Here is an 11,919-nt window from a genome sequence, read left to right as displayed (position 1 = left end):
CTTGAAATAACTTTTCTCATGGTGTAATTTTCATTTCCTATATTGCCTTTAACATTATTTAATTTTTACAAAAAAACTATAAAATCCTAAGCAACTACCACCAATACATTAATTAACCACATATCTCATCTTAAATTAAACATTATCATAAACACACAAAATATAATATATAAAAATTGAATATGTAGTATCACACAATATTCGTCGGCAGGCACGGAGTGCATGTACATACTAATATATATAAAGCCAAAACATGGTGTAACCACCACCATGGCATAATTTCAATATTCCTATTTTGCCCTTGAAATATATTAACTATAAGTTGCACATCTATACTACTTAATAAAGGAAAAACCTAACCTAACTTTCATGAAGTTATTTTGGGTTTTCCTATTTCATATTTTATAACTTCTAATTTTATTGTATAAGTTATACTTTCATCTTTATATATACTTATACTACTAAACATTTATTTCATATTTTATAACTTCTAATTTTATTTTATAACTTCTAATTTCATCTTTATAACTTCTAACTTCATCTTTATATATTCTTATATTAATAAACATTTATTTCACATTTTATAACTTCTAATTTTATTGTATAAGTTATACTTTCATCTTTATATATACTTATACTACTAAACATTTATTTCATATTTTATAACTTCTAATTTTATTTTATAACTTCTAATTTCATTTTATAACTTCTACTTTTATCTTTACTAGCATGTTGACAGGCACTATCGTGTCTGTCAACCCGCTTTCCTATTGTTTGTAATGTGTCAATGGATGATGAGTGAGGACTTTTTATTATATAATTGATAGTTAATTGTGATTTGAACAATATCTCCTTAGAATTATTAATGTATTTTATAACAAACAAAAAATAATGAAAATACATTTACTCTTAAAATATTTGGACTTGTTTCTACAGTACATTTGGTTAACTAAATTACATTCATCACCCTATTTTGCTTAAAAGATCCATGTATTCCTCACTGAGGAGTTGTAATTATAATTATGTAAATATATTCGAAATTGTTTTTGTATGTTAAAAAAAAGTGAAATATAATTTATATAATTTTACTAGAACTTAAGATGTATTAATATAATTTACTCCCAAATTTATAATATAAAAATCTATTACCTATATAATAAAAAAATTCCTTCATGACATGTGTCAATCTCTCAAGCCCTCATGACATGTGTCAACCTCTCATCAAAACTAAAGGTCCCTCATGACATGTGTCAATCTCTCAAGAACTCCCTCATGACACGTGTTAATCTCTCAAGCCCTCATGACATGTGTCAATCTCACAAACCCTCATGACATGTGATTTATTTAAAAATTACCTATATAATAAAAAAAACTCATTCATGACATGTGTCACAATATTAAAATAATAATATGAATCATAACATATTGTTTGTAGCTATTTTAGAGTTAAATAATATTTATTTTTATACTAATCTTATTTTAGAATCAAATAATAATGAAATTATAAATTTATTGATGATTTTTTTGATTAATAGGATACTACTAACTATATCATGTTATGTATGTGTAAAAAACAATGTTGAGAAAGTCGAGCAAGATGTTAAACCAGTAGATGACCCATATTAAGTTTATCCAATTTAAACAGTTAAATCGTATGGTTTGACCGTATGATTTTATATATAATTAATAATTTTTAACAATATGAATGCACTGGTAACATATATGGTTTTAACCATGCGAATGCACGAGCAACATACATATTCTTAATCATAAATACACATGTAATATGTGTTCTTTATCATGCGGCAAAAAATATCGTCCCGTACAAATGCACGGGTAACTTGCTAGTTACTATTTAGATCTCAATTGAAATAGTTCAATGATCATGTTACAAAAACTATCATATTCAAATTCTTAATATGCATTGGTTATATCTACATGTTTTGAATATTATTTTCTAATCTTAATCAATTTCAATTGGTTTAATAGCGTGTTCGACATAATTATTGTCCTCAATGGATATAGAGTCCACTTGAATAATTATTATATGGCATTTTTAAAATTTAATGACTAAAGATTATAAAATATATGTGCATAATGTTACACATTTCAAAACTTTTAGAGAAACTTTACATTGAGTCTTTAATGGTTAATAAGAACCATTAATTTAGGATCTTGATATTATAACATTTACATGTGATAAATAAGGTTAAGGAATTACCTGGTTCTACTGCTATTCTTTGTTGGTGCTTTCTTTGATACTGCACTTTCTGGTTGCCCTTTGTTTTCACCTCTCCTCCTTTCCTTATGACTTTCTTGATGATTAGGAACTCAATTTTCTTCCTTTTTGCTCTATAACAATGCACTAGACTTTCTTTTATGCAAAACCAAGATCTCTATTAATCTTGGTTTTAGTTTCTATTCGTAATAATAGAAATGAATTGGCTTATGTTCAAAATGGAATTGCCACACTTTATGTGCATGTCAGGAGGAGTTATCTATAATGAAAACTGCCCATGAATTGAGAGGGGAGAGAGTTGAGAAAACCCCCACTAATCTGATCATTTAATTGTCAATCATCATCACATTAGGTATTTTCATTCAGATTAGTGACTTTCATGTACATGAACCACATTGATTATTAAATTAATCTAACACATAATGCATTGTTTGGTTGCATGACAAAAAGAGGAAAGAATTAAAAAAAATCCCTCTCATTCCTTTAATTTTCATTTATTTCACTATTTCCTTCCATTTTGTTTTGAAAGAAAACAGTGTAAAGGTGAGATAGAGCCACATCAAAGGACTTTGTGCTACCATATTAAAAACTCAAATATAAAGTTACTCTTTTAAAGCTTATATTTTAAGTTATAAGGACTACGTTTAATATTTCCCAAATTTTAATACGACCTTTAAAATTTAAATAATTAAAAAATTATCTTAAAAGGGACTTTTTCTGAATTCAATCATGTGTACATAAAAAAGTAGGGAGAGTTTTTAAACGAGGTATATCAGTCTTACATAAAAAATAAAAATTCGTTTGAGAAATCAAAATATAATAATATTTTAAAATTAGTAAAAATTTATTTCAGATTCTTAAAACTTTTGTTTGTAATAATGTGGTCTTTAAAAAATTTAAAATTACAAAATGGTCTCCATAAAAATTAGATGTTGGTCAAATTAGTTATTTTCAGCATTTTTCATCACTCATGACAAAAACTATTTTGATTCATATTTCCGATTTTTAAGTATTAATTTGGATTCTTATTTTTTTAATAATCATAATGATATAGTTGAAATTTTAGATGGAGTAAATTGAGTATGAATAATTTAGTGAAAATGTAAAATGAGAAGTTTTCATCCATATATTGGTTTCCTTATGTTGCATATTGTTTAAAATTGATTCGATGAGGCATTGAAAAAATAGAGCATGTGAATATCTTGACGAAGAGTACCTCTCATATAACAAAGTTTATATATAGTCATAGATTTTTGCTAGTATGGTTAAGGAAAAGTCAAGGGTGGAAAGAAATTATATGTCCTATGACAACTCGTTTTGCAATAACGTTCATTGTACTAACACCCATCCATGATCATAGACATGATTTGCAAGCTTTAGTCACTAGTAATGATTTTATCGATTCTAGATATTACAGTGATAAGAAAGCAAATAAATTAGTGGAGATTGTGATGGATACTAGGTTTTGGAATGATTGTTCAATAATTGTCAGTATTGTGGCTCTACTAATTCACTTGTTAAGAATTATTGTTGTTGATGATATACCTTCTCTACCTTTTATATATATATATATGATGGATACTTAGAGAAAGGAAAACTATCAAGAATGTGTTATGAACAAAAAGTCTTTAATAAGCCCTATACAAGAATTATAAAAGCAAAGATGAGATAAAAAACTTAGAACAAAATTACACTGTGATGTCTACTTTTTGAATCCAACATTCTACTATGATAAGGAGAAATTTTGTATTAAATCATAGGTTCAACATGATTGGCTTGATATTTTACAAGCAAAAATTACCAAAAACAAGACCAACTTTATCAAACAAAATTACATTTATCATGATAAAGTTGAGAGTTTTGGCAATACAATGACAATTGAAATACTTAAACACTTGCAATTGGGTGAGATTTTAATTTTTTAATTTATCAATTTATTGATATATATCAAAAATACATACATATAATATTCTTTTTCAATTTAATCTCAACTTATAAACTTTAACACAGTTAGTACAATCCTCTAAATTATATTAAAATAATTTATTTTTATCTCCATTCTCAAATAATGACCTCTACTTTATATGCCAAACAACCCTATAAAATCAACAAGGCATTGGTCTAGTGATATAAGGTCTTGCTAGATCTCATTTTGATCAAAATGTCAAATGTTCAATTTTTTGGAGTGACACTTCTTGGGAAGAACCATACAGCCTGAAAGAAATTAGTTTCATACCAAAAAATAAAAGAATATAAAAATAAACATCCCTATTAACAAGCTTAATACAAATCATTTCTTCCATGGCACATGGAACTACCATGGTGAAAGGACATCATCTTCTTCAACTGAAATAACACATAAAAATACACAATAGGTGGCATATATAGCTGCAATTATTTCTATAAATATGTACTAGAAGGATATATAAATTTACTATAGCCCCATTTTTATAACCAAAGTTTATTGAAAATATGTGGTAATAAGAGAATTACAACAACATAATACATCAACAATTCGAAATACAATACATACTATAGTCCCCTTGCTAGCATTTGCTCATAATTCTCAATGGATTGGAGCCTCTGAATTAGAAGATGGTGTTTGAAGTTCTTGATGAATGCATCAGCCTTAGCATCAATATCTTCACTTTCCATTCTCTCTAGCTTTTTTGCCATATTTATCTCTCTTTTCTTCTCTAACCCATGTAATGATGATGTTGCTGGATTTCTCTTCTCTTTCAAATTTGTGCTCTCTTCCTTTCCATGCTTGTTAGTGCATGATGATGAAGTTTGGATATAGCTTCTTCTCATTGTTGCTTCTAATATTGCTTGAATATATGTCAAAGTTTGTGTTGTGTTATAATGAAAAGGATGCTTCATATATATAGGCTTGTGTGAACTAGAAAATAAACCAACTTGGACATTTTATAAGTTTTTTATAGAAACTAAGCCAAACACACTTTAAATAAAAAATAATCTCAATTAAACATTCACATCTCATGTTGGAACTAAAGTCAAACACAATGATAAGCATAAACGGCCACGTCAACATTTTTTTGTATACATCATTGTCTACTTGTCATGTTTTTAGCTTATTCTAGCTTTTATAGTTAGACTCTAATTCTACTACCTAAATAAAAAAGAGATACATGTTAGATATTTGGATTAATATAACATTATTTTAGTTTTTATTTGATTTTATTTATAATTTATATTTATGTTTTAAATTATTATTTGGGTAATTATTATGTTAAAAATTATATCAAAATTTGATGATATAATAAATTATTTGAATTGACATATATTTAAGAGTTGATCTTCACCATTCTATATTTTACAAGATATACATGCATGTTATTACAAATTTGTTAACAACGGCTGAAAAATAATGACATTATTTTCAAACATGCAAAAATATATATATTATATTAATGAAAGATATATGAGAAATTCAATTTTTAAACATTAAAGAAAGTGAATTTTAAATGTTTTTTATATGGGAAAGGAATAACTCATGGCAGTTCAATTGTTTGTCCTTCTTTAATATGTACTCATGATTTTAAGTTTCAACATTTAGGAAAGTTAGGCTACCAATATAATAAGTGGCCTAGATTCTTCTCTACCCGAATTTGTCATGTTGACAATTCAAAATTATTGGTGCAGTATAAGAAATGATAAATGTCGGAAAGTAATTAATAGTGTCCTTTCCTAAGTTGTATTATTAGGTAACAATTTCAAATGGTAATGTGTAATATTTATGCATTATTAATGTGTAAATATTTATATAATTGTCATATTACTTATTATTTATTTAGATTATTTTTATTTTGAAAAATCAATGATAATTAAATATGAATGATACATGATACAATAATAATGTATAAAATTCATGTACTGTTAATATACATACATTTTTTCCGTAATTATATTAAACATAGTGTAACTACAACAATAATTTAAAACAATAACTAAGTCTAATAATAAAAATTGAGAAATGCAATCTTCAACATTGTGATCATAATGTTGCAATTTCAATAGTATATGTGGTTGGTTTCACGGTAACCACAATTATAACTATGATTTAAAAAACTAAACCAAATAAATACAGTGCATGCATAGAGGTTCTTTGTGGGAGATGAGATATAACTAAAATAACAAGATTTGAATGTGATGCCCATACATTACCACAAATGTTAAAAGGGGTGCCTAAAATAATCTATATACCATATTCCAAAAGCACCTTCATTGAATTTTTTGGGTACTAACTATTCATTGTATCTTGTGATGGCATTAACATGCATTATTTTTCTTACAAAATAGATTATTCTAAAAATAAAAATGCTTAGGGGAATATAACCCATTTTCTACAATCTAGACATAGGCATGTGATTCATGATTGAAGTTTGAAAATTATAATTTTAATATGTAGAAATATTCACAATTTATTATGAGATATATTTGAATGACAAATTGTATTTTTATTATCCTGAAAATGACTTGGATTTTATCTTATGATAGGTACAATTCATTATTCGTATCCAATCTTTGTAGATGGATAGATATGCAGCTAAGGATCTGAGTAAGGTCCTCCAAAAAGGAAAATAGATTTAGACTTATAGAAGGGTATACAAATTGCACACAAATTGCTGACTATTACACAAAACAACATAAGTATTTTCCCTTATAAAATTAAAATTGACTGAAAGTTATATTTTTTATCTTATCACCTAGTCATTTGATCTTAAAAAGATAGATACAATAAGATTTTATTGGTGATGTCACTACATAATTGTAAAATTTATTTTTCAAGTTTTGTATCTATCACTTGCTTCCATGGGCCCTGACAAGAAAATAAATTGTAATGCAAATGACTCATATTTCAGTTGATCAAACTTATTCTCTAAAAAACAACATGAGTTATGTGGTTTAATGTAAATCAATAAATGAATTGAGATAGAAGTCTATATATTTACATGTTATATAAACCTAAAAGAATAACAATAATCAGATACACAAATCATTATATTTATTCTCATTAACCAATACTTATGTTATTCTCTATTCTTCTTATTCTCTATTAATTTTTGATTGCTCTATTGTTAAAGATATACTTACATATGCCTATGATTCAATGGATTATAATTGATCTTTGTGTGCTGAGTCATTGTCATTAGTATGTTTAGTGCTATGTGCTTCATCTTGAATGCAAAGTTCAGAGAGTAAAGATCGAATACATGTAAGCTCAACTGAGGTTGTAGCTATGGATCAATATTTAGCTTCTGAGGGTTGCGAAGAAGATTTCCAAGAGATGAGGTTCTTGCTATAGAAAACAAGATGAGTAGAAGTTGAAGTTGAAGTAACCATCATCCAGATCACGGTGTGATCATTGGACGAGGATAAGTGAGTTATAAAATCCATTGACAGATCGTCTCAAACTTTTTCTAGAATGTTTAGTGGATGTAATAACCCTTGATGTTTTTGTGGCAGATATTTGTTGTACTGACTAACGGCACACCGACAAATATGTAGTTTAACTTTTCGAGCGACACCGCACCAGTAATAAGTTGTCATGATATTTTTGTGGTAGGTTTTCACCCGGAAATACCTGCTTCTGGAGTTCGTGGAACTCCTTCATCAAGGGAAAATGCAAATCTTCAATGTCAGGTATGAACATCATGTTGTGATAGAATAGTAGCCATTGTGAAAAATGGAATTTGGAACCACAATTAGTTTCTAACTCATGTTGTTTTACAATTGTTTGCTCGATTGATGTAGTATAAAATTAACGGGGCTTAGCAATGATAAGTGGAAAGGTGGAGGAGAGGGAGGAGTAGATGGTTGGTTCCTCCATGTGGCATCTGGAGATGGCATCTACAATTCGATTAGATATATTGATCATGTACTTGATTTCATATTCGAATCGTATAATTTTGGTAGCCCATTTTAGTTGCTCTGATGTGTGAAAATTATTGGCCATGAGATGCTTCAGACTTTGTTGATTTGTGTATATGTAAAATTTTCGGCCGATTAAATATTGATGTCAGTTTTGTCTGATTATGTTATAGAGAACATCTCATAGACATAGGTCTAGGTATGTTGCTTCTGACTGGACATTTTCTTGCTAAAGAATACTAGTGAAAAGCCCCATTGAGAAAGAACGACGTTGATGGCAATTTTTGAAGAAATGGTTTTCATGTCAAACGACAATGAAAAATCTGAGATGTAACACTAGGGTGGTTGACATAGCATTTTGCAATTTTGTAGAGGCATCTTGTGCTGAGCGGCAGGAGCGGCATAGTTCATTACAAATTTTTTATAGAAACCGATGAGACCTAAGAAACTCCTGAATGTAGTGTGAGAACGTGGTTGTGGTCATGCAATTATATGGCCTCAATATGACAACTGTTATAGAGATAAATACATAAGTAGAGAATTTACAGTTACCACTAATAAACTGGGGCTAATAGTACAAACTTGTTTTAGTCTTAACATGAAATTAAAATTACATATTTAATATTCCATGACATAATCAGATTGCTATTTTGGGATTCTGTTTAACCTGTATGGGCCTAGGGGAGTCTTCATCATCATCCATTGAATTGGGCTTCTATCATTATATGGATAGATTGGGAGAAAATTGCATAATTCATAACACATGAAAGAAATTACCCGAAGATTGCATAAGGTGTTCATACTTCATATTGCTAGTCTAGCTTAATGGTAGCGACTCAAGAATAATAACTATTTATCTCTAATGTTACAGGTTTGAGTCGCGGGAGGCTCCCCTTTGTGGGGAATAAAATATGTAGGGAGTATTTAAGCTAGTGGGTGGCACGCTCAGTGTATTCATAGGATGGGGATGTCACATGTCAGGACTGGGGTGTTACCAGTGACACGCTCGGTATATTCATGGGTCTGTGAGGTCGCGTGTCAGAACTAGGGTGTTACACTTTGAACCGAGGAAATTCTGGTCCGACCATGTTAAACCCGGTTAAACCGAATTTACCCGTGAAGTTAACTGAACGGTTCACTTAAAAATTTAAAAAAATGGAACACTACTCTAATATTTTGTTTTACTACCATCCAAAAAAGATGAAGATATTATTACTTCAATATAATTATACATAATTATTAATTATATAAATTTTTACATTTATATATAACTATATATTTGTATATAAAATTATTAATTATGTATGGATCACCCGGCCAGACTGGATAGTTTAACTGTTTAAACTAGTTAAACCAAATACAGGATCTCTGCTGATTTAACGTTTGACTCGGATTTCACAACATTGATTGTAATACTCAACGTTTAGTTCTTCCTTCTCATTTGTAAAGGACCTACCATCTTTGAAAAGCAAGAAAACTATTAGAACATATAATTGGAGCATTTTTTTTGTGGGGTCAAACTTTCAACTTATCACTCATTAACAACAAATAATTTCAATGAAATCATGATGTGCAAGGTACTTTTCTCGGGTCATATTTGAATGTCAATACCATACCTATTGTGTCACCTTTGATGGCCCTCCATACACCCATTAAAAGCTTGATCCATATTATTTGAGCAATCTTTTAAGATCGTGATAACATTGATGATGTAATCATGATGTATATGGAATATTGGATGAAGGATCCCTAAACTTTAGTGGTGTTTCCTAAAGGCAAATTAAGTTAAACTTAATGTTGATGGAGTTGTATTGTGTGTCCTAAAATTATTAGTGGAAGTAATGTTATTCAACATTATAAGGTACAATCGATAACTGGTTTCATTGCTAGATTTGGGTTGGGTTCGCCTATGTTAGCATAATTCTTGGCTATGGAACAGGGGTTAGAGTTTTACATCGAAAATGTGTTATCATTATATCATTCTAGGGTGCAAATATCTAGAAGCAATAGAAATTATCATAAAGGGAATTCATATTCATATATTTTATCTTTATAGGTGGGCAATAAGATTCATACATAGTTGACAACTTTTATATTAATTTGTTGAAAAATTCTATTTTGAAAAATTAAAGTTGGTTTTATTCACTTCTTTGTCTTAATAAGGCGGTGGCTTACCAAATTTGAAGAACATAACTACGAAGGTCATTTAGTATATGTTTATTGACCAAACCTAATTTTAGATGTTATTATTAATGTTGTTTTCATAGAGTGACCAAGTCAACCATTGAATTCAAGTTTAATACTTTTTGGGTCATTTGACATAGCAATTATAGGTTAGAGCTCCTATCCCGAAAACATAACAAATACACTTTCCTTCTCAAACTTTAATTGAAATAATTCTGAATTGCTGCTTATATAATAAAGGTTTCTTATGTGTGTTCAAAGTTCAAAGGACACATTTTTCTTTATAAAAAATGAGTAAGTTAACAAACACGTATTTATTAATACTCATAAATTTATAAATGAATCAATAGCCATTACCAACTTACTCATTTTAGATAAATTTAATCTGTAATAAACTATACATTAGACACATTTTAGATAAATTAAATGTGTACTCAATTATACCTTAGACAAACTTATACTAAATGGTATGATTAAGTCATTAACTTCGATTTATATTAATTATTTTCACCAAGGTTATTATAATTATGTCATTAATTTATCTTCTTACCTCATCAAGATCTAGGAAAATGATATACAGCTAGTAGCATGTAAATTATGCTATTATATTATGCCAGTTTGGCCAGTTTGGCTCTCTGTTTTGGGTTATTCCTTGGCTGGTTTAGCTTAGCATAGGTTTTATTTTTCTTTCCTTTATTAGAAGGGGGGTTATTTAACTGCCTCACTGTTTTACTATAAATAGTAGGTTTTCCCTCTCTTTTGTAACTAACTTTTCAGATCAATGGAAATTCAAATTCCTACTCTTCTTTTCTCTCTGGATTCTAAGATGGTATCAGAGCAAATTTTGCTCTAATTCGTCTAGGTCTTTTTTTTGCGTTTGCTTTCACGATTCTCTCCTTCTTCTCTTTCCGTCTTCGCTCTTTTATTTCTTCCTTCTCAAACTTGTGATTCTCCGTCGCAATTCTTCAATTCTTCTGCAATCCTTCGATTTTCATTCTTCTTCATTCTCAATTTTTCAATTCAATTCTGGAAATGGCGAATCAGAGCTTCGAGGATTTCAATGTAAATCCTTCAAATCCCTACTTTCTTCATTCTAATGAGAATCCTGCTTTAGTCCTGGTTTCTCCTCTTTTGAATGGTAAGAATTACCATTCCTGGTCACGAGCTATGACATTAGCCTTGCAATCGAAGAACAAGCTGAGATTTGTAGATCGTTCTTTGCCTCAACCACCGCTGATTCATCCTTTGAATGCTCAATGGATCAGATGCAACACGATGGTGTTATCGTGGTTACAACATTCAGTTGAAGAGGCGATTGTAAATTCTATTCTCTGGATAGATGAAGCGACTGAAGCTTGGCAAGATCTTCATGATCGTTTTTCTCAAGGAGATGTATTCCGTATAGCTGAGCTTCAAGAGGAATTCTACCGCATGAGTCAAGGTAATCAATCAATTTCAGATTACTTTACTCAGTTAAAGGTGCTTTGGGAGGAAATTGAGAATTATAGAGCCATAGGCCACTGTAAATGTGCTGTTGCTTGTGACTGTGGTATAATTGATTTGGTAAGGACACATAGGGAACAAGATTATGTGATTCGTTTCCT

General features: G+C 29.3%; 1 long non-coding RNA gene across 1 annotated transcript; it reads left to right on the top strand.

The window, feature by feature from the left end:
* Positions 7,368–8,593, top strand: LOC109347172. The gene is made up of 3 exons (XR_002107568.1): positions 7,368–7,639; positions 7,727–7,903; positions 8,015–8,593. It is a non-coding gene; the product is annotated as an uncharacterized LOC109347172 (long non-coding RNA).

This window comes from Lupinus angustifolius, chromosome LG05 (assembly GCF_001865875.1).
Source record: "Lupinus angustifolius cultivar Tanjil chromosome LG05, LupAngTanjil_v1.0, whole genome shotgun sequence".
NCBI classification, from domain to species: domain Eukaryota; kingdom Viridiplantae; phylum Streptophyta; class Magnoliopsida; order Fabales; family Fabaceae; genus Lupinus; species Lupinus angustifolius.
This window is presented reverse-complemented; position numbering and strand designations above follow the sequence as displayed.